At 33.8% G+C, this 20211-nt stretch overlaps 1 long non-coding RNA gene across 1 annotated transcript; it reads left to right on the top strand.

Annotated features, from left to right (window-relative positions):
- Positions 1-15531: 15531 nt before the first annotated feature.
- On the top strand, positions 15532-19870 carry LOC132311819 (uncharacterized). Its single transcript, XR_009483111.1, has 2 exons — positions 15532-16031; positions 16662-19870. It is a non-coding gene; the product is annotated as an uncharacterized LOC132311819 (long non-coding RNA).
- The last annotated feature ends 341 nt before the right edge of the window (positions 19871-20211 follow it).

The raw sequence follows: 20211 nt of genomic DNA on the forward strand, positions 1-20211 counted from the left end.
AGTGAATCTTAAATCTTGGATAATTGTAGGGTTTTCTTTTATAATCTTCAATAAGCATTGTAATGAATCTAAAATATTCCATAATTGATTTTTTTTTTTTTTTTTTAACTGAGTTGGCTTCATTAGGTACCAATGTGGTATCCAAAATTTTTGGTATTAAATGTATGCGACAATTACACATTTCACAGGTTATTATTTGATATTTATGAGAAAATAAACAATGCGAAGTTTAATAAATTGGTACACTGATCACCTTCACCATTAAAATAAGGTATTCACACAGTGCTGACTAACTTATGTCACACATAAATGTAAGAATTTATAATTCTTTTACTTGTCATCTGTTAGTGTAAATTATGATATTTTTTAGTTAAAATTGACATTGGTTAAGCATTCTATTGTATCTGAAATATTGGATAATTATAGGGTTTTGTTTTATAATCTTCAATAAACATTGTAGTGAATCTAAAATCTTCCATAATTGATTTTTTGAACTGAATTGGCTTCATTAGGTACCAATGTGTTATCCAAAAATTTTGGTATTAAATGTATGCGGCAATTACACATTTCACAGGTTATTATTTGATATTTATGAGAAAATAAACATTGCAAAGTTTAATAAATAGGCACACTGATTACCTTCACCATCAAAATAAGGTATTAACACAGTGCTGAATAACTAATGTTACACATACATTTAAGAATTTTTAATTCTTTCATTTGTCATCTGTTAGTGTAAATTATGATATTTTTTAGTTGAAATTGACATTGGTTAAGCATTCTAGTGTATCTGAAATCTTGAATAATTGTAAAGTTTTCTTCTATAATCTTTAATAAGCATTCTAGTAAATGTAAAATCTTTCATAATTGATTTTTTAAACTGAGTTGGCTTCATTAGGTACCAATGTGTTATCCAAAATTTTAGGTTTTAAATGTATGCGCCAATTACACATTTCACAGGTTATTATTTGATATTAATGAGGAAAAAAACATTGTGAAGTTTAATAAATAGACACACTGATTACCTTCACCATCAAAATAAGGTATTAACACAGTGCTTAATAACTAATGTCACACATAAATTTAAGAATTTTTAATCCTTTCATTTGTCATCTGTTAGTGTAAATTATGATATTTTTTTAGTTGAAATTGACATTGGTTAAGCATTTCAGTGTATTTGAAATCTTAGATAATTGTAGGGTTTTCTTCTATAATCTTCAATAAGCATTGTAGTGAATGTAAAATCTTCCATAATTGATTTTTTGAACTTAGTTGGCTTCATTAGGTACCAATGTGTTATCCAAAATTTTAGGTTTTAAATGTATGCGCCAACAAGTAATTATTTGATATTTATGAGGAAAAAAAAAAATATTGTAAAGTTTAATAAATAGGCACACTGATCACCTTCACCATCCAAATAAAGTATTTACACAGTGCTGAATAACTAATGTCATACATAAATTTAAGAATTTTTAATTCTTTCATTTGTCATCTGTCAGTGTAAATTATGATGTTCTTTAGTTGAAATTGACATTAGTTAAGCATTCTAGTGTATCTGAAATCTTGGATAATTATAGGGTTTTCTTCTATAATCTTCAATAAGCATTCTAATGAATGTAAAATCTTCCATAAATTATTTTTTGAATTTAGTTGGTTTCAATAGGTACGACATTTAAGTCATCTTCAACACCCTCCCTGTTGCATTGTTACCCGTCGCAACATGAGCCATGTATTGGTCTGTAACAACCGCAAACTGTTACCATTTAAAAAAAAAAAAAATTTCGGTATGACCTCCCCTAAAAAATGAGCCTTCCACAACCTGTTTAAACGCATTTTAAACTTGTCCCAACACAATAAACATATAGCACATTCCATAGTGGTACAACCACATACTATATCATCCAGATAACATAGTTACAGTCCCAAAATACAAGATTAATATGAAATGTCCATATTTTACAACATTTAGACAGTTCATATAAAAGTTACAGCCTATAAGTATAATTATAATAACAAGAGTCCACAAACCTCTATACCGAATATAACAGACTAAGCTTTTACAAAAAAAAAAAAAAAATATGGGACTTAATACAAAAATAGCAAAAAAAGTCTTCTAATCCAAATTAGGCCTGTGGTGGAAAGTCATCTGCCACTTCTTTCCCGTTTCCTGAAAAAAATTATTAAGTAATATGGTGAACATAAAGCTCAGTAGGTAGCACTTAAGACACGCATCTTGTGTCCTTGTGAATCCATACAAAGAATAGATCAATAGGAATAGGGATCATACAATGTCGGGATAATACAACATTTCAACCAAACTCAAGTGCAAACAATACAATTCCATGGACTGCAAATGCATGCCGATGTCGCTCATCATTTTCATATTTCAAACCATCACTTTCAAACTGTTAATACAACCCGCCCTTTGGTGACCCCGCAGTGTCACGAGAGGAGGATTGGCTAATGTCCCTAGACCTTTGGTAACCCAGCAACGTCATCGAGGGCTCAGATAGCTCAACCATGCTAGGGCGACTCCCTAGTCCCTTCTAGGCTATATTAACACTCCGGCTCTTTGGTACCTCGGCGGCGACCGGGTTTTCATAAAAACATTTCATCAAATCACTTTCCTAAAATTTCCCCTTTTTGTTCCAAAACAATTTCTCTCATTTCATGCCCAATGTAAGTGCATGAGTGCATTAGTACCATGAATATACTCATCATTCCACAACCAACTCAATTTAAGTAAGCAAGACATAATTTCACAAGGAATTTCAACATGTTCTTATACAACAATACATCTAACCTAACTAACATATATAAATCATCACATAGGCAAGTTTTTCACATAAAACATTTAATACAAGATCTCACATAACCACATACACATGTTCTAACTACTTCTAAACTACAATTAGCACAAATAAGCATGTCCTGTAACAATTTAGAAGATGTAATTCACACAGGAGCAAGAAAATTGTGGATTAAGAGCCCTTACTTTAAATTGAACAAAACCCTTGAAAGTGGGTCTTTAATTTCGAACTCCCTAGGAAGCACAAAATCTGAAATTGCTTACATTAGCGTGTAGAGCTCGTCGTGGGCTTTGTTTTGCCTCAAACGACACTCAAATCCGGTAAGAAATGAGGAAGAAATCAAGTCTCAAAGCTTGAAACAAAAGTGAAAAAGAAAATAATGAAGAAGGAAGGAAGAGAGAAAGTGATGGGGAGAAAGAATGAAGGAAAAGAAATGGTCTCTAGACCATTAAAAGTGAGTGAATGGTGGGTCCCACCACCACCCTTTGACCTTTTCTTTTTTTTTTTTTTTTTTTTTTTTTTTTTTTTCTTCAAATTACCCACACACATACAAATATATACACATATGCACATATATATATATTAGACACATACATTACATTCTCCCCAACTTTAAAAAAGATTTTGTCCCCAAAATCAAGACATACCTGGAGAAGAAAACAACTTTGGATACTTGGAGCGAACCTCATGTTCGAGCTCCCAAGTAGCCTCCTCGACTCCGTGGTGTCTCCAAAGGACTTTCACTATTGGTATCGTCTTATTCCTCAACACATTCTGTTATGTGTCAATAATCTGAACTGGTCCTTCCTCGTAGGAAACATCCTCATCAATGTCTACATCAACCCAACTCAAAATGTGAGATGGATCTGACTCGTACTTCCGTAACATCGATACATGGAAAACATTATGGACCCTGTCTAACTGTGGCGATAAAGCAAGTCTATAGGCAACCTCTCCTACACGGTCCAAAATCTCAAAATTAATCGTGACGACAACTTGCCACTTTTCCCGAATCTCATCAATCCCTTCCGTGGAGAAACCCGTAGAAAAACATGGTCTCCCACCTCAAAAGATAACGGCCTTTTTCGCTTATCCGCATAACTCTTCTGTCGGCTCTGAGCTGTAAGTAACCTCTGTCTTATTAACTTAATCTTCTCAGTAGTCTCGAGTACAATGTCGGGTCCTAAGGTGCCTGTCTCGCCTACCTCAGTGCAACAAACAGGAGACCTACAAGGTCTACCATACAACACCTCAAATGGAGCCATCTGAATGCTCGCCTGATAACTGTTGTTGTAGGCAAACTCAATAAGTGGAAGGTGATCCTCCCAACTACCACCCAAATTAAGCACGCATGCCCGAAGCATATCCTCTAAAATCTGGATAGTACGCTCCGATTGACCGTCAGTCTGTGGATAGAATGCCGTACTCAGATGCAACGCTGAGCCAAACGCTGCTTGAAGTCCTTTCCAGAACTTCGAAGTGAACTTGGCATCCCTATCTGAAACAATGGTTACTGGAACTCCATGCAACCTTATAATCTCCTTTATATAAAGAACACCAAGCTTCTCTGCATCATCTGTTGCCTTAATAGGCAAAAAGTGAGCCGTCTTGGTCAATCTGTCAATGATGACCCATACGGCCTCATTGCCCCTCCGTGTGTAATCCCATCTCTGCCAGATCTTTAAGCATCTTCCACTTCCGAATGGCCAGACTAGCCAAAGTTCCACGGGATTTCCGGCTTAAGGCATCTGCTACCACATTTGCCTTGCCCGGATGATACTGCAAGTCAAAATTGTAATCTTTCAAGTACTCAACCCATCGTCTCTGCCTGTTGTTCAAGTCCCTTTGGGAGAAAAGGTACTTGAGACTCTTATGATCCGAGTATACCTCGAATCTTTCACCATACAAGTAGTGTCTCCAACACTTCAAAGTAAACACAACTGCCGCCAACTCCAGATCATGAGTAGGGTAGTTAAGCTCGTGAGTCTTCAACTGTTGAGACCCATAAGCTACTACTCTACCATCCTGCATCAACACACACCTTAAACCATCACGTGAAGTATCACAATAAATCATATAACCCAAGCCACGCTCAGGTATCACCAACACTGGAGCCGTAGTCAACCTTGTCTTCAATTCCTGAAAGGATGACTCACAGGCTTCATTCCATCCAAACTTAATCCCCTTCCGGGTCAAACGGGTCATAGGCGCTGTTAAGCGAGAAAAATCCTTCATAAATCTTCGGTAGTAACCCGTTAAACTAAAAAAACTCCGAATCTCAAAAACATTCTTGGGTTGCTCCCAATTCAAAACTGCTTCAACCTTTGATGGATCCACTGACACTCCACCTTCTGAAACAACATGTCCCAAAAACTTCACCTCCTGTAGCCAAAACTCACATTTCTCATATTTGGCATACAATCGATGCTTCCGCAAAATCTGTAAAGCAATACATAAATGGACTTCGTGCTCCTCCCGAGTCCGTGAGTACACAAGAATGTCATCCACGAAAACTGCCACAAACTAGTCCAAGTAATCGTGAAAGACGTGGTTCATTAAGTCCATGAATGCCGCTGGTGCATTAGTCAAGCCAAAAGGCATAACAAAGAACTCATAGTGTCCATACCGTGTACAGAATGTTGTTTTCAGGATATCCTCATCCCTAACCCGCAACTAATAATAGCCAGACCTTAAGTTAATCTTCGAGAAACAACTGGCTCCCCTCAACTGATCAAATAAATCATCTATCCTTGGTAAAGGATACTTGTTCTTGATGGTGGCACGATTCAACTTTCGGTAATCAATGCACAACCTCAAAGAACCATCTTTCTTCTTAGCAAACAAGACCGGTGCGCCCTACGGCGACACACTCGGTTGGATGAAACCTTTCATCTTCAGGTCATTAAGTTGCTTCTTCAATTCTTCCAACTCAATTGGTGCCATGCGATACGGTGCCATAGAAATCGGCGTGGTACCATGCATCAAATCAATAGTAAACTCCACCTCTCGGTGTGGAAGCAACTTTGTCAAATCCTCGGGAAACACATCCAAAAAATCACGAACAACTGCAGGATAATCTCCTTCCACAACATCATCCTCTTCGGCTATAAGGCTAGCCAAAAAGTAATCACCACAACTCCATCCACGAACTCTATAAAATGATGAAATGTGGGAATCACTCCGATCTCTCACGAAAAAGAAACAGTCTCCCTCAGAAGTGCAAACTGTGACTCTACCTCTAAAACAGTTGATCGTGGCACGAAAGGAAGCTAAACAATCCATCCCGAGAATGACATCAAAGCTAGTTATCTCCAGAAGGATAAGGTCAAACACAAAAGTCCGTCCAGTTATCATAATGGAACAATCCCTCACAACTCGGCTCAAAGACACTGAAACCCCAACTAGCGTATCAACATACAATGCCCGATCCGTGAAACTGACCTCTAATCCCGATGCAAGTGCAAATGATGATGATATAAAAGAATGAGATGCACCAAAGTCAAACAAAACATGGGCCTAACAACCAAATACTGGAAATACACCTCGAAGAACTGATGGACCGGAAGATGCATCGGCCTGAGTAAGTGCAAAAACACGTCCCTATGGTGCCTGAGCCTGAGGACTGCCAACCTAAACACCTGACTGCTGCACTAACATAGTAGGAGTATCCTTACTAACTGGCTGTGAACCCTGAGAAAACATGGCAGGCTGTGGTGGTGGCGGTTTGAAACCTGACTGAACTGTAGCCGATTGTGACGGCCTCTGCTGTGACCCTCAGTCACTACCGGTGCCTGCTCCTCAAGTAGGACAATCCCGGATCAGATGGCCCTACTGGCCACACCCATAACAAGCGCTCGATGGCGCAGAAACTGTGGTCGAGTTCATAGGACATCTGGACTTGTAATGTCCAGGCTGCTGCCACTGAAAACAAACGACTCCATTACTATCAAACCCAGCTGGCAAAGGAGTGGTAGGAGCGGATCGTGCAGACTGCTGCCCCTGAAACTGAGATGGACTGCCCTTGTTCCTTTTCCAAGAAGATCCTTCTGAAGATGGCCTTGCACCCCTCTTTTGTTTCCACTGCTCTCTTCTCGCATCCTTATCTTTAATGTCAGCCTCCAGCATTAAAGCTCTTTCCACTGCTTTAGAATAAACCTTAATAAACTGTGCTGTGATTAACGGTCTTATTCGACCATTAAGACCGAAAACAAACTTCCGAGTCTTGTCAACTTCATCTCTCACCATTTCTGGAGCAAAGCGAGAAAGTGAAGTAAACTTATTCTCATATTCCGCCACCGACATATTACCCCGGATAAGGTTATGAAACTGGTCCTTTATCTCCCATCTTTTAGAAATTGGAAAATACTTTTCATAAAACAATTCTTTGAACTTATCTCAACTCATCTCTTCCACCTTGTACCGGCTTGTAACTGACTTCCACCATAGTTTGGTATCCTTAGCAAACTTATAAGTAGCTAGGATGATCTTCAAATGATCCTCCATCACATCCATTGAAATTAGTTGAGTCTCAACTTGATCCAGGTAGTCATCTGTTACCATTGGATCCGCACTGCCCTCAAACATAACCGACATCAGCTGAGAAAACCCCATAATGATCTTAAGACGCTTTTGAGCTGGCGTCTCCTCAACTTGACTGAGTAGCAATCGTTGCCCTCACGGCATTTTGCAACAAACGATTCAACTCCAGTGCCACAGAACCTTCACCCACTTCTACGGGTGCTTCAACATTATCCCTCCCTAAGAAGTGTGTCCTTATCATTTAGCTCCTCCGGATTGGAGCTGGAACTCTCGCTAACATCACCCCTTGTTGGCCTAGGGCCAACTTCTCTTGGTTTCTCACGCCGTGACATCGTTCTATAAAACAAAGAAAATAATTCAATAACGATAACACTAAGATCCAACCGTGAATAACTCAACGCAAAAAGATACTGTACAAACATTTAGCATGTAATACTATGCAATGAACACATTAATATAAGCATATAAGCACGTAAGCAAGTAAGCAGTTAAGCATGTTTTTTCACATAGCAAAACACTTTTGCAAATAAGGAAATAACAATGCAAATGACTTCTTAGACAACCCTAGGTAAGCCTCTACCCGTCGTCCTAATGGTATTCAAACCATCGCTCTGATACCAAATTTGTAACGACCTTAAATTGTTACCATTTAAAAAAAAAAAAATTCGGCATGACCTCCCTTGAAAAAATGGGCCTCCCACAACTTATTTAAACGCATTTTAAACCTGTCCCAGCACAATAAACATATAATACATTCCAATATCCCTTTCATCCATTCATCATGCCTTGACTTAGTTCATTCCATAGTGGTACAACCACATACTATATCATCCAGATAACATAGTTATAGTCCCAAAATACAAGATTAATATCAAATGTCCATATTTTACAACATTTAGACAGCTTATACAAAAGTTACAGCCTATAAGTATAATTATAATAACAAGAGTCCACAAACCTCTATATCGAATATAACAGACTAAGCTTTTACAAAAAAAAAAAAAAAATATGGGACTTAATACAAAAATAGCAAAAAAAGCCTTCTAATCCAAATTAGGCCTGTGGTGGAAAGTCATCCGCCATTTCTTTCCCGTTTCCTGAAAAAAAATATTAAATAATAGGGTGAGCATAAAACTTGGTAGGTAACACTTAAGATACGCATCTTGTGTCCTTGTGAATCCATACAAAGAATAGATCAATAGGAATAGGGATCATACAATGTCGAGATAATATAACATTTCAACCAAACTGAAATGCAAACAATACAATGCCATGGAATGCAAATGCATGCCGATGTCGCTCCCCAAATTCACATTTTAATCCATCACTTTCAAACTGTTAATACAACCCGCCCTTTGGCGACCCCGCAGCGTCACGAGAGGAGGATTGGCTAATGTCCCTAGACCTTTGGTAACCCCGCAGCGTCATCGAGGGGCCAGATAACTCAACCACGCTAGGGCGACTCCTTAGTCCCTTCTAGGCTATATTAACACTCCGGCCTTTTGGTACCTCGGCGGCGACCGGGTTTTCATAAAAACATTTCATCAAATCACTTTCCCAAAATTTCCCCTTTTTATTCCAAAACAATTTCTCCCATTTCATACCCAATGTAAGTGCATGAGTGCATCAGTACCATGAATATACTCATCATTCCATAACCAACTTAATTTAAGTAAGCAAGGCATAATTTCATAAGAATTTCTCAAGAAATTTTAACATGCTCTTATATAACAATACATCTAGCCTAACGAACATATATAAATCATCACATAGGCAAGTTTCCAACATAAAACATTTAATACAAGCTCTCACATAATCACATACACATGTTTTAACTACTTTTAAACTACAACTAGCACAAATAAGCATGTCCTGCAACAATTTAGAAGATGTAATTCACATAGGAGCAAGAAAATTATGGATTAAGAGCCCCTACCTCCAAATTGAACAAAACCCTTGAAAGTGAGTCTCTAATTTCGAACTCCTTAGGAAGCACCAAATCTGAAATTGCTTACACTAGCGCGTAGAGCTCGTCGTGGGCTTTGTTTTGCCTCAAAAGGCACTCAAATCCGGTAAGAAATGAGGAAGAAATCAAGTCTCAAAGGTTGAAACTAAAGTGAAAAAGAAAATGATGAAGAAGGAAGGAAGAGAGAAAGTGACGGGGAGAGAGAATGAAGGAAAAGAAATGGTCTATAGACCATTAAAAGTGAGTGGGTGGTGGGTCCCACCACCACCCTTTGACCTTTTTTTTATTTATTTATTTTTTATTTTTTAAATTACCCACGCACATACAAATATATACACATATGCACACATATATATATATTAGACACAACTATTACATGGTTAGTATTTGAGATACTGGCTTCGACATTTGATTTTTCTATATTATTAAAGCACTTTTGAACTTGGTCAGAATTGTTCAATCTATCATGAACTCCACATTCATCATCAGATTTAACAATGTCATTTTCATCAATGTCTACTCCTTCACCACTTATTCCATGAACCACCGTATGGGGATCGGACGAGTTGCTTTGCGGATGCATATTCAAATGGCCACCACTTTCTTCTCTAATACTTGTGCGACTTGAACTGGTGTTACCTTCCACACTACCTTTCCTTTGTTTCTCCCATCGCCTTTCCCTAATGGATTGAAGTCTCCTGAAAATTTGGTTAGTATTTTGAAGTTGCATCTTCAATTTTTGAAAGCAGCGCTGCAGACATCAGATAATAGGTTAAGAAGTTACGATCTTATTGCAATAAAAAAAAATACAAAATAAACATAATGTAATGTAAACCTGATAAAAATAATCCATTTATTAATGGAATGTATATTTACCTCGTATTTTGAGTCCGAACTTATATCGGCAGTTGGATTGATCATACGAGATGTAGAATGTGAAGGTGACGAATAATAATCAATGATAGGGACTTCATGACCACTTGTACAATTGGTTGTGGGACGAGCCTATCACAAGTGTTTTACACTCGGTTATATAAATGAATACAACTATGGGGGTGTATGCTTTAACTAATTAAAAATTAAAAAGTACAAGTAGGAAAAAAATTTAAATTACCTGACCATGTCCAAAGCCTTCCATTTTTTCCTCCCATTGAAGGCGTTTCTTTACATTCTCATCTGTCAAAAAACTCACAGATTGGACATCCCCTTTGCCGAGCCATTTTACATCAACTCGGATGAGATATAGTAACTGAATTAAATGACATCAAATAATTGACATATATACACTTGGCCTGAGATATAGAGGTTTGAGGATAGACTTTTCTTTATCCAATATACTATGTATTTTAAAAAGTAACATTCAATAAAAAAAGATTATACCTGCAGAAAAATTAAACAGCCTGTCCAAGTCTGTCTTTCTTTTCCCGGCTTTTTCAGGGCTTCAACCAAATGTTTATAAATATAACCACACCAGTTGTAAGTCTTAATTGAATCGACTTTGTTCATAGATTCAAACCCCCTTAGGTGGGCATTACTCCAACCATTTGGCCTAAGGACTGTTGCACATGTAAATAGAACAAATGCTCAATTAAAATCGTCACCAACATCAAGTTGTGTAACCTTGTTTTGTAAAGCATTTATGTGCATCCCTCCCAGATTATGAAATCCACAGTTATTTATCCATTTCGCTTCAACATCAGAACCTTTCGGTATGTCCGTCTCCCCACAAGGCAAGCCAAAGATAAAATTGACATCGTGTGCCAATATAGAGATATATTCATTCTGGCTGACTCTAAGAAGACCTGTGTGGCAGTCGAAGTAACTAAATATATAACGAAAGAGGTTACGATCTAGACGCGAGCATTTCAAGTTCAGCAATTGCCCAAAGCCAATTTCCTCAATTGCCTTGATCTTCTTAGCACCAAGTTGGGATACACATTTGACAAATTGATCAATTGAGCATTTGTGCCAATGATTCTGATTTTTCTACGGATAAAAGTTCAATTAAATGATAAATTACAAAACAAAAATAATATAAACAAGGGAGCGTGCCTCAAATAATTAAACAATAATAGGAGGGAAGGGAAGGCAAAATGATATAATACCTTTTGTTTGGGGGTTTGTTTTGGTGCATTTTTTTTTCCTTTCTGCTTCTTCCTTTTCCCACTCATCCTTGAAAGGTTGCTTTTTTTACTTTCACTCATTTTATTCCAAACTTTTCCGGCATCTTTACTGATTTGTGCATAATCAAGTCTTTTCCAATCCTTGGAAGGGTTTTCTGCTTTGCACTTTTCTTGATAATATTTCCTGAAATTATAAACACAATGAATAATTACAAAATTTAATACATTTAAATTTTTCTAAATTTTATTGTTTAATTACATTGCCACTTTGTTTTATATATATCAACTTATATATCACTAAGGTAAGAATATTGGTGCAATACATCACTTCTTAAAAAAAATATAATTAAATCAAGTTTAGTAAAAAAAAAAAGAAGTTAAAATCAGTTCCAAGGATCTTCATAACATTACTTGATAACATCACACTCCACAAAATAAGTCCAGCACAAACAATTATGCACGAGCCACATCATCATTTTTTTTTTTTTTTTTTTTTCAAATATTAAGAAAACATACACTTAGGTATAGATTATTTAACATATCTTTGAAAATTTTTGGGCAAAGTTTAATGTTAATTGCCACACTCACCACCCTCACCGATCAAAGAAAAAATCTGACAAAGTTTATTATTAATTGCTACACTCAACACATTCACCATCAAAATAAAGTATTCACATAGTGCTGAATAACTAATAGTTACACATAAATCTAACTCAATTCAACATGGTAATGTTATATATATACTTATATACTAATATATATTCAGTACCTTAGTCTCAAAGCATTCTTGTATATATATACACATATACACATATATATACATATATTGAGTTATTATATTTCTTTCTAATCAATATATATTCAGTACCTTAGTCTCAATATTTTATTATTCTATTTCTTTCTAATCAATTTTTTTTATTAATAAAATCAATAACTTCAATAAAAAATATATATTAATAACATAATTTATCATTAAAAATAGAAATTTTTTAAAATAATAATAGAATACATGAAATTTATAATAATTTGATCTCATTGTCATTCAGGGTTTTGAAAATATACCTAAATTTGAAGAAGCAAGGTCCATGATGGTTTGTAGTTCCTCCCTTCCGCTTCAGTTTTGAACTTCCTACATTATTTTTTAAACTTTCACTCTGTCTCGATCGACAAATAACCTTTCTATGCTTTAAATGAGCTCTATTTTCAATCTCATCGGTACTACTTGATGATTGAGACGGAGAACTGGCAGAAGAAGAGTATGAAGCACTATCAGAATTACTTTCACTATCTAAAGCAATCTTTTTTCCATCGCGTTTGGACACATTAGTCTGCCTTTTTAGACCACATTTGGCCACATCTTTATTTTTTTTTTTTTTTTTTTTTTTTTTTTTTTTTTTTTTTTTTTTTTTGGTTCATCTCATTTGGCTTTTGCTGCATTTTTTTCCTTTTTTTAGCGCGTTTGGCCATATGCTTAATCCTTCCCATTTGATGTTCATAGGTTATGAGTTCATAATGAGATGTTGCACTTATAAAAACAGAGATCATAACAAGACTTTAAATAAATTTAGAAGCTTAAAAGTTAAAACTTACAAGCTTAAAAGATCATATTATTTATATTTTATTTGAAGTTAAAAGTTAAATTTTATCATATCAAAAAAGCATCCAAAAAACACAGTCACATGTTAATTTAAAGAGGATTTTGAAAGGGATTATGAGGCATTTAGTTGTCAACCATTTTCACTTTTATGTAATTGCTTTTTTAATATTTCGAAGAAAGAAAAAAAAACAGATGTGGTTTTTTTCGTAATTTTTTTAAACATCAAATATTTTGTTTGGTACGAAAGTAATTGGAACACTATAAAAGAATTCCATGGTTTACTTTTAGAGAATAACTAAATTTATTATTTCTTTGATACATGGGAATAAAAAAAAAAAAAAATAGGCTATCACTATTTTCATTACGTTTCCAAAAATAAAGAAAAAAGCCACATCTTTTATTTTTTCTTCCAAATATTAAAAAAAACATACACTTAGGTATAAATTATTTAACATATCTTTGAATTTTTTTTAGCAACGTTTAATATTAATTGCCACATTCACCACCTTTACCATCAAAAGAATAAATTTGGTAAAGTTTAATATTAGTTGCCACACTCACCACCTTCACCATAAATAAAAGGTAGTCACATAGTGCTGAAAAACTAATAGTCACACATAAATCTAACTCAATTAAACATGGTAATGTTATATATATTTAGTACCTTAGTCTTAAAGTGTTTTTGTATATACACACACACACACACACACACACATATATATATACTTATATATTACCTAAGTGGTGATATTATCTTTTTACAAATGGTGATGTTACTTTTAGACTTGTATGATGTTACTTATAAATGGTGGTGTAATTGTCAAACACAATTCTTTACTTTTTCAAAGCAAAACTTTTTTTATTTTTTATTTTTTGCTTTCTATAAAGATTTTGCTTCCCAAAAGCTAAGAAAAGTACTTTCAACATCTATGCAAATGAAGACATTGCATAGACTTGGAAGAATCTTTACTGTAATCCCAGTGATTTGGCTTTTAAATAATTGTAAAGTTCTATGCTTTCAGATTAGCCTTAACTATATTTATGTATTTTGAGCATTTATGATTTTTCAGAATATTCCTAATTATGTCCATGCTTTTATCTGTGTTTATATATATGCGTGTGATGTAAAAGAAAATTAGCATTTTCTTACTTCCTTTTGCTTGGTTACCTATGGGTTATGAACATTGTGATTTTCTTTTAAATTTTTGAAGAAATATCATGGCAGGGGTTATCAGTATATGGACTAGAAAAAAGAAGATGACTGCGAAAAATGGCGAATCATTGGATCCACTACATGCTATGCTTATTTGTTAGTTATACAATTGAAGAGTTAAACAGTTTGTTGTACACAATATTTGAGATTCAAGAAGTTTTTGAAGATGAAGAAGTGGTCAAGAGGTGTGTTGATTATAGCTCTTGCTATGATCTTGTTTATTCGATATAGCTACATGGGACGAAACCAGCTACCAAAGCAGTCGGCATATGATTTCTTCAATGGCCATCCAACCAATGATTCTAAGTTAAATACTACTGATTGTGATAATTCCGTTCAAGCCATCCAGCCAATGATTCTTAGTTAAATACTACATTAAGGGTTTTTTTCCCACAAGATTCACAATTCATAGTGCGAGAAAATATATTTATTATAATTAGTGTTAATGCATCCAAGTCCAAATGGAAATAGATGAACACTGATAAATTGCAATTTTAGAAAATGTGGATGAATTTATTTAAGGTACGCCATACGAAGGGAAAAATCTTTATAGGAGACGGCTTTTTAGTAGGATATAGGAAAAGATCATAAAGGGTATGACATGGTGCATGGTGGACAGAGATAGTAATGACAATGGGGACGCTATCCTAGACTTCAGTGGGCTATAATCTTGTGATAGTGATACATATTTTTGGCTAAAAGAGATTTATATTTTATATCCTTTAAAATTGGATCAAATGGGTCAGTTAGAATTTTGTTTTAAATAGAAGAACTAATAAACTAATGTGATAAGATTTTAAGGTTACACTAGATTAGAGTACACATACGAACACACCTTTATTTGCTTATGATATCTATAAAAAATCTGATTAAATGAAATTTAACATAGACAATGCTACAAGGGACTCACCTGTAACCTTGTTGCAAATTTGGACCTTTTTCTCTAAAATCTTGCTTTATGGTTTTGTTGCTCTCTGCTCTCTAGATCAAATGGGTCAGTTAGAATTTTGTTTTAAATAGAAGAACTGATAAACTAATGTGACAAAAATTTAAGGTTACACCATATTAGAGTATATATACATACGAACACACCTTTGTATGCTTATGATATCCATAAAAAATCTGATTAAATTTGATTAAATGAAATTAAACATAGACAATGCTACAAGGGACTCACATGTAATCTTGTTGCAAATTTGGACATTTTTCCCTAAAATCTTGCTTTAAGGTTTTGTTGCTCTCTGTTCGAAACCCTTGCTTGAACTTAGGGTTTGTGGGTTGTTGAAGTTGATACAGTAAGCAAAGATTTAAGATTTGAACAACACTTGTTGCGAAATTGGACTTTTTCTTCCCTAAAGCTTCCAATTTCAAGGTTCTGTCGCCCTTTGAGTTTAGGATTCTTTAGACGGTAAAAAAGGACTCTTTGTGAGTTTAGGGTTCTTTTTGGACGGCAGAAGAGGGATTTTTGTTTTGTTTGATGAGTTTAACTTTTTGTTTTGTTTAAGAATTGTGTTGATCACTCATTAATTGTTATTTTTTTTTAATTTATTTTTAATAAAAAGTACATTTTGGATAACAAAAAGCCATTTCTATGGTTAAAATAGACCCTACCTCTTGTATTATAATTACAAATATTGTGGCCGCATCTAATGTGGCTACCACATCTTTATCCAAAAAAAAAAAAAAAAAAATTCTCTCCTTTGATACTCTCTCTGATCTGGGACTCTTCTTCGCGATTCTGCAACCCCCCTCTCTCCTCTCTTCCTCTGTTTCTGGTTCTCTGGTTAGTTTTTCTCTCTATTTTCTCTTTCTCCAATTCATCAATTCTCTCTCTCTCTCTTCGAGTCTCTCTCATCTTTGTTTCTGGGTCTATTTCATCCATATGAACAAGGAAACAAATACATGGATCTAGGTATTTTTTATCCATCAAAACAAGCAAACAAAAAAATCATCCACCCAAAAATATCTAAGCACAACCATGGCCATGGATTACAGGAGCTAAATGAATTTGAACACCACCATGGATTACAGGAACTAATATATAATACCTTTGAAGATTTTTTTTAGACATAAGTTGTTCCTCTCTCTGATTCTACCCCTTTCTCTCCAATTTCGCAAAATCGAACCGAAAAAATGGAGTATTAAAATTCCATTTACGGTTAGTTAATATATCTTCCAGCTCATGGATTTTTCCTCTTTTCAATTCTGACTCTCTTTGATTTCGCATTTTAGTATGTATGTTTATGACTCTCTTTGATTTCGCATTTACGGTTAGTTAATCCCTAATTTTCTATCTTCATACATTCAATTTTGGTATGTATGTTTATGACTGAAGCCATAATTTTTTTTGTGGATTTCTGTTGTTTAGAGTTGTAGATAACTTTGTCTTTGTTTTTGGACTTCTATGTGCAAGAAATATGCCAAATCACAGAGCAAGAGTTTGAAGAAGAATCGAAAAACAAGAGGAGAAATTGATGAGAGAACTAGAAGGGGGTTACAGAATGGTTTTGGCTAACCAGAATCAACAGAGAGAGAATACCCCAAGTATTTTGTTCTGTCCTGGAGATTAAAAGAGTCCCAGAACCAGAGAAAAAAGAGAGAAAAGACGGGAGAGAAATTTATGGGATGGGATGACGTGGTTGTGCCACGGAGGAGTCGGACAAAAGTTCGGCCATTTTGGTGAGAGCGCATATCATTACTCTTCTTTTATTTATGTATCAATGTATAATTAGTATGTTATATTATATTATCATTGCATCCTGGGCAATTAAGTTATTCTCCGATCATAAATATTATTAAAATTTATGGTAAAGTATAATCACACCGTTTGACAAAAAAAAACACTCAGATGAAACTTTCTCATTTTTTGGACAAAGACATTCCTGAAGGTTAAAAAATGGACAATGACACCCCCCTTTATATGAGAAATTGACCAAATTATTCTTTAACTGTTTAGAAGACTTTTTTAACTCTATAATTTAATAAATTGGACCAATCTACCCTCATGAACAATTTATGCATAAAAAAAATAAAAAATAAAAAAAACTTTATATTATTCACTTTTTTTTTTTTTTTTTTAGTTATTTACTTTATAAATGTCTCAACTTCTTAAAAATGTAGATGTCTAAAATAATTATTTGATCCAATATAAATATTTCAAATAAATTATATTTTGTTATTACTTCTTTTCTTTTTCTTTTTTATTTTTAAACTAAGATGCTTAATTCTTTCATCTAAAAAAATTAAATCAATCTCTTTTCCTTAAAAATAAAAAATATGGTATCAATATAACTTTATACATCTTAAATTATATATCAAATATTATGTATTTCCCAACATAAAAGAGAAAAAAATAATAATAAAACAAAGGAAAAAAATAATAAAACAAAGGGAAAAAAAAATAATAAAACAAAGGGGAAAGAAAACAAAGGGAAAAAAATAATAATAAAACAAAGGGGGAAAAAAAAAAAAAGGCGTGCATAAAGTTAAGATGCATAAAGTTATACTGGTACCATATTTTTTATTTTTAAGAAAAAGAGATTGGTTTAATTTTTTTAGATGAAAGGATTAAACATCTTAATTTAAAAATAAAAAAAGAAAAAGAAAAGAAGTAATAACAAAGTATAATTTATTTAAAATATATGTATTGGATCAAAAAATCATTTTAGACATCTACATTTATAAGAAGTTGAGACATTTATAAAGTGAAAAAAAAAGTGAACAATATAAAGTTTTTTTTTTTTTTTTTTACTTTTTTTTATGCATAAATTATTCATGAGGGTAGATTGGTCCAATTTATTAAATTGTAAAGTTAAAAAAGTCTTCTAAACGGTCAAATGGTAATTTGGTCAATTTTTCATGTAAAGGGGTGTCTTTGTCCATTTTTGAAACTTCGGGGGGTGTCTTTATACAAAAAACAGGTATGTTTATTCTAAATGTCCTTTTGCCAAACTTCAGAGGGTGTGGCTGTACTTTACCCTAAAATTTATTTTTATTATTTAATTTCATATAAACAATTGTTGTATATTTTTAAAAAATTGAACCAAAATTTTATTACAATGGTTATCAAATTCAAGATGGATTTGTACACATCCATATTTCAAGATTGATGTCAAGAAAATACATTGGTGACATTTATCATTTTTCTAATTTTTATTTGATTTCTTATAAAATTGTTGTATATTTTAAAAAAATTTAACTAAAATTATATTATAGTGGTTATCAAATTCAAGATGGATTGTACACATCCATATTTCTAAGGATTAAAACAAGTACTTTAAATAAATTTTGTTCAACTTTTGTAAGGCAACTACAAAAATAGGCAATGTTTTAAGCAAGATAGCTGGTTATTAATGCACATTTTCTAGACGACGAAAGTTTTGGATTTTGACATGATAGGAATGGGATGGCTCTTAAATTACTTAGACTAAACCGGATTTTTTAAATTTTTTTATTTTAGGGGATCTAAAATTTTACGTATCATTTATATTTCTATTTTATCCTTTTGAAAATTCGTATCTTCACCATCCACTTGAAGATAAATAATATCACTAAGCCGCAAGGCTTTATAGGTACTATCAAAGCTTTTAATTACTATAAAGCTTGCAATGTTTGCTCCTAATGGGCTTTGGGCCTATCTATCTTGGGCTGAAATGTGGCCCTTTGTTTTGGGTTAGAAACTTTTCTTCCCATTTTTTGTTCGTATTTGCCTAATATATATATACACACTTAAAAGTATTGAAACTTCTATAATACATTAGGTCTTTTTGGGGCATTATCCAATGATCTAATTGATAGAGTATCCAGCTCCCCAAGTGGATGTATCCATGTTCGTGTCTCCTCTCTCCCTCGTTTACTAAGGAAAAAAAAATATAGGTCTGCATGTCCTCATGATATAAGATATCATGGACCTTTCAGAGAAAAAAAATGTATAAGATACTACGGTGTTTATCATAGAATAAATGGGTAATAGTTCCAAACTTTGTGGTTATATTATGTATCCCTATTTAAAAAATGACAAGTTTCATTCTTTTGATTTAAAATTTTGTTGAACTTTGTTTTGAGTGTGTTTATCCAGGTTTAATTTCCTGATGCCCTATTTGACATAAAGGAAGAAAATTAGAAAGAAATGAGAGACAAAGTGATGGATGAATCATTCTGGGTAAGGATAGTATTCTTTTCTCATTTTGTTTGATTGGATGGAAGAGGAGAGGAGAAGGCAACACTACTTTGTTTGTTAAGAGAGAATGAAAGATAGAAATTGCTAATATTGAGTTTATCTAATAATTATGAAGGTTAGTTTTGTAATTTAAATTTTTATAAGGTCACCTTTCTCTTTCTTTTTTTCTTCAATTCATATTTGGAAGGATGAAAGTTTGTGAATAAGAAAATATGATTCATCCATCCTCTTTTCATTTCCCTACTTGTCCCCTCTTTGAAGCTTGTTTCTTCCTTCTTTCTACTTTCCTTCAACCCTCTTCTTCCTTCCTCCCTTCCTTCCAAACAGATACTAAGTTAAAAAAAATTAGGTAATTTTCCTCTATGGACTTTCTATGATTGACCTAAAAATATTTTAGTAAAATGGAAATAGAGAGAGAAGAAAAAAAAAAAAAAAACACAAAACGCGTAACTTTTTCAAACTAACGTGTTCTCCGAGACTCAAATTCAGGGGCGGAGCCAGGATAGTGTGAGTGGGGGGCCAAAGTGATGGACTGAGTGAGAGAGAACTCAGAGAAGAGAGAATGTGATGGACTGGGTGAGACAATCGTTTGCATTCTGTTAAAAAAAAAAAAACCCAAAATTGAGCCATATTTCAAGGAAAACAAAAGATGGGGTGGAGGTACACGAAGGAAACAAACAAAAAAAATGGGTCAAAGCATTATATAAAATAGTATATAATATAAATAAACAAACAAACATCATTGAGGTAAGGGGACAAGAGATTCAAAAAACACAAAAAAAAA

Source organism: Cornus florida, unplaced genomic scaffold (genome assembly GCF_030987335.1).
Source record: "Cornus florida cultivar Cherokee Brave unplaced genomic scaffold, ASM3098733v1 CherokeeBrave_3.0.0_Hap2_Chr01, whole genome shotgun sequence".
In the NCBI taxonomy this organism is placed as follows: Eukaryota; Viridiplantae; Streptophyta; class Magnoliopsida; order Cornales; family Cornaceae; genus Cornus; species Cornus florida.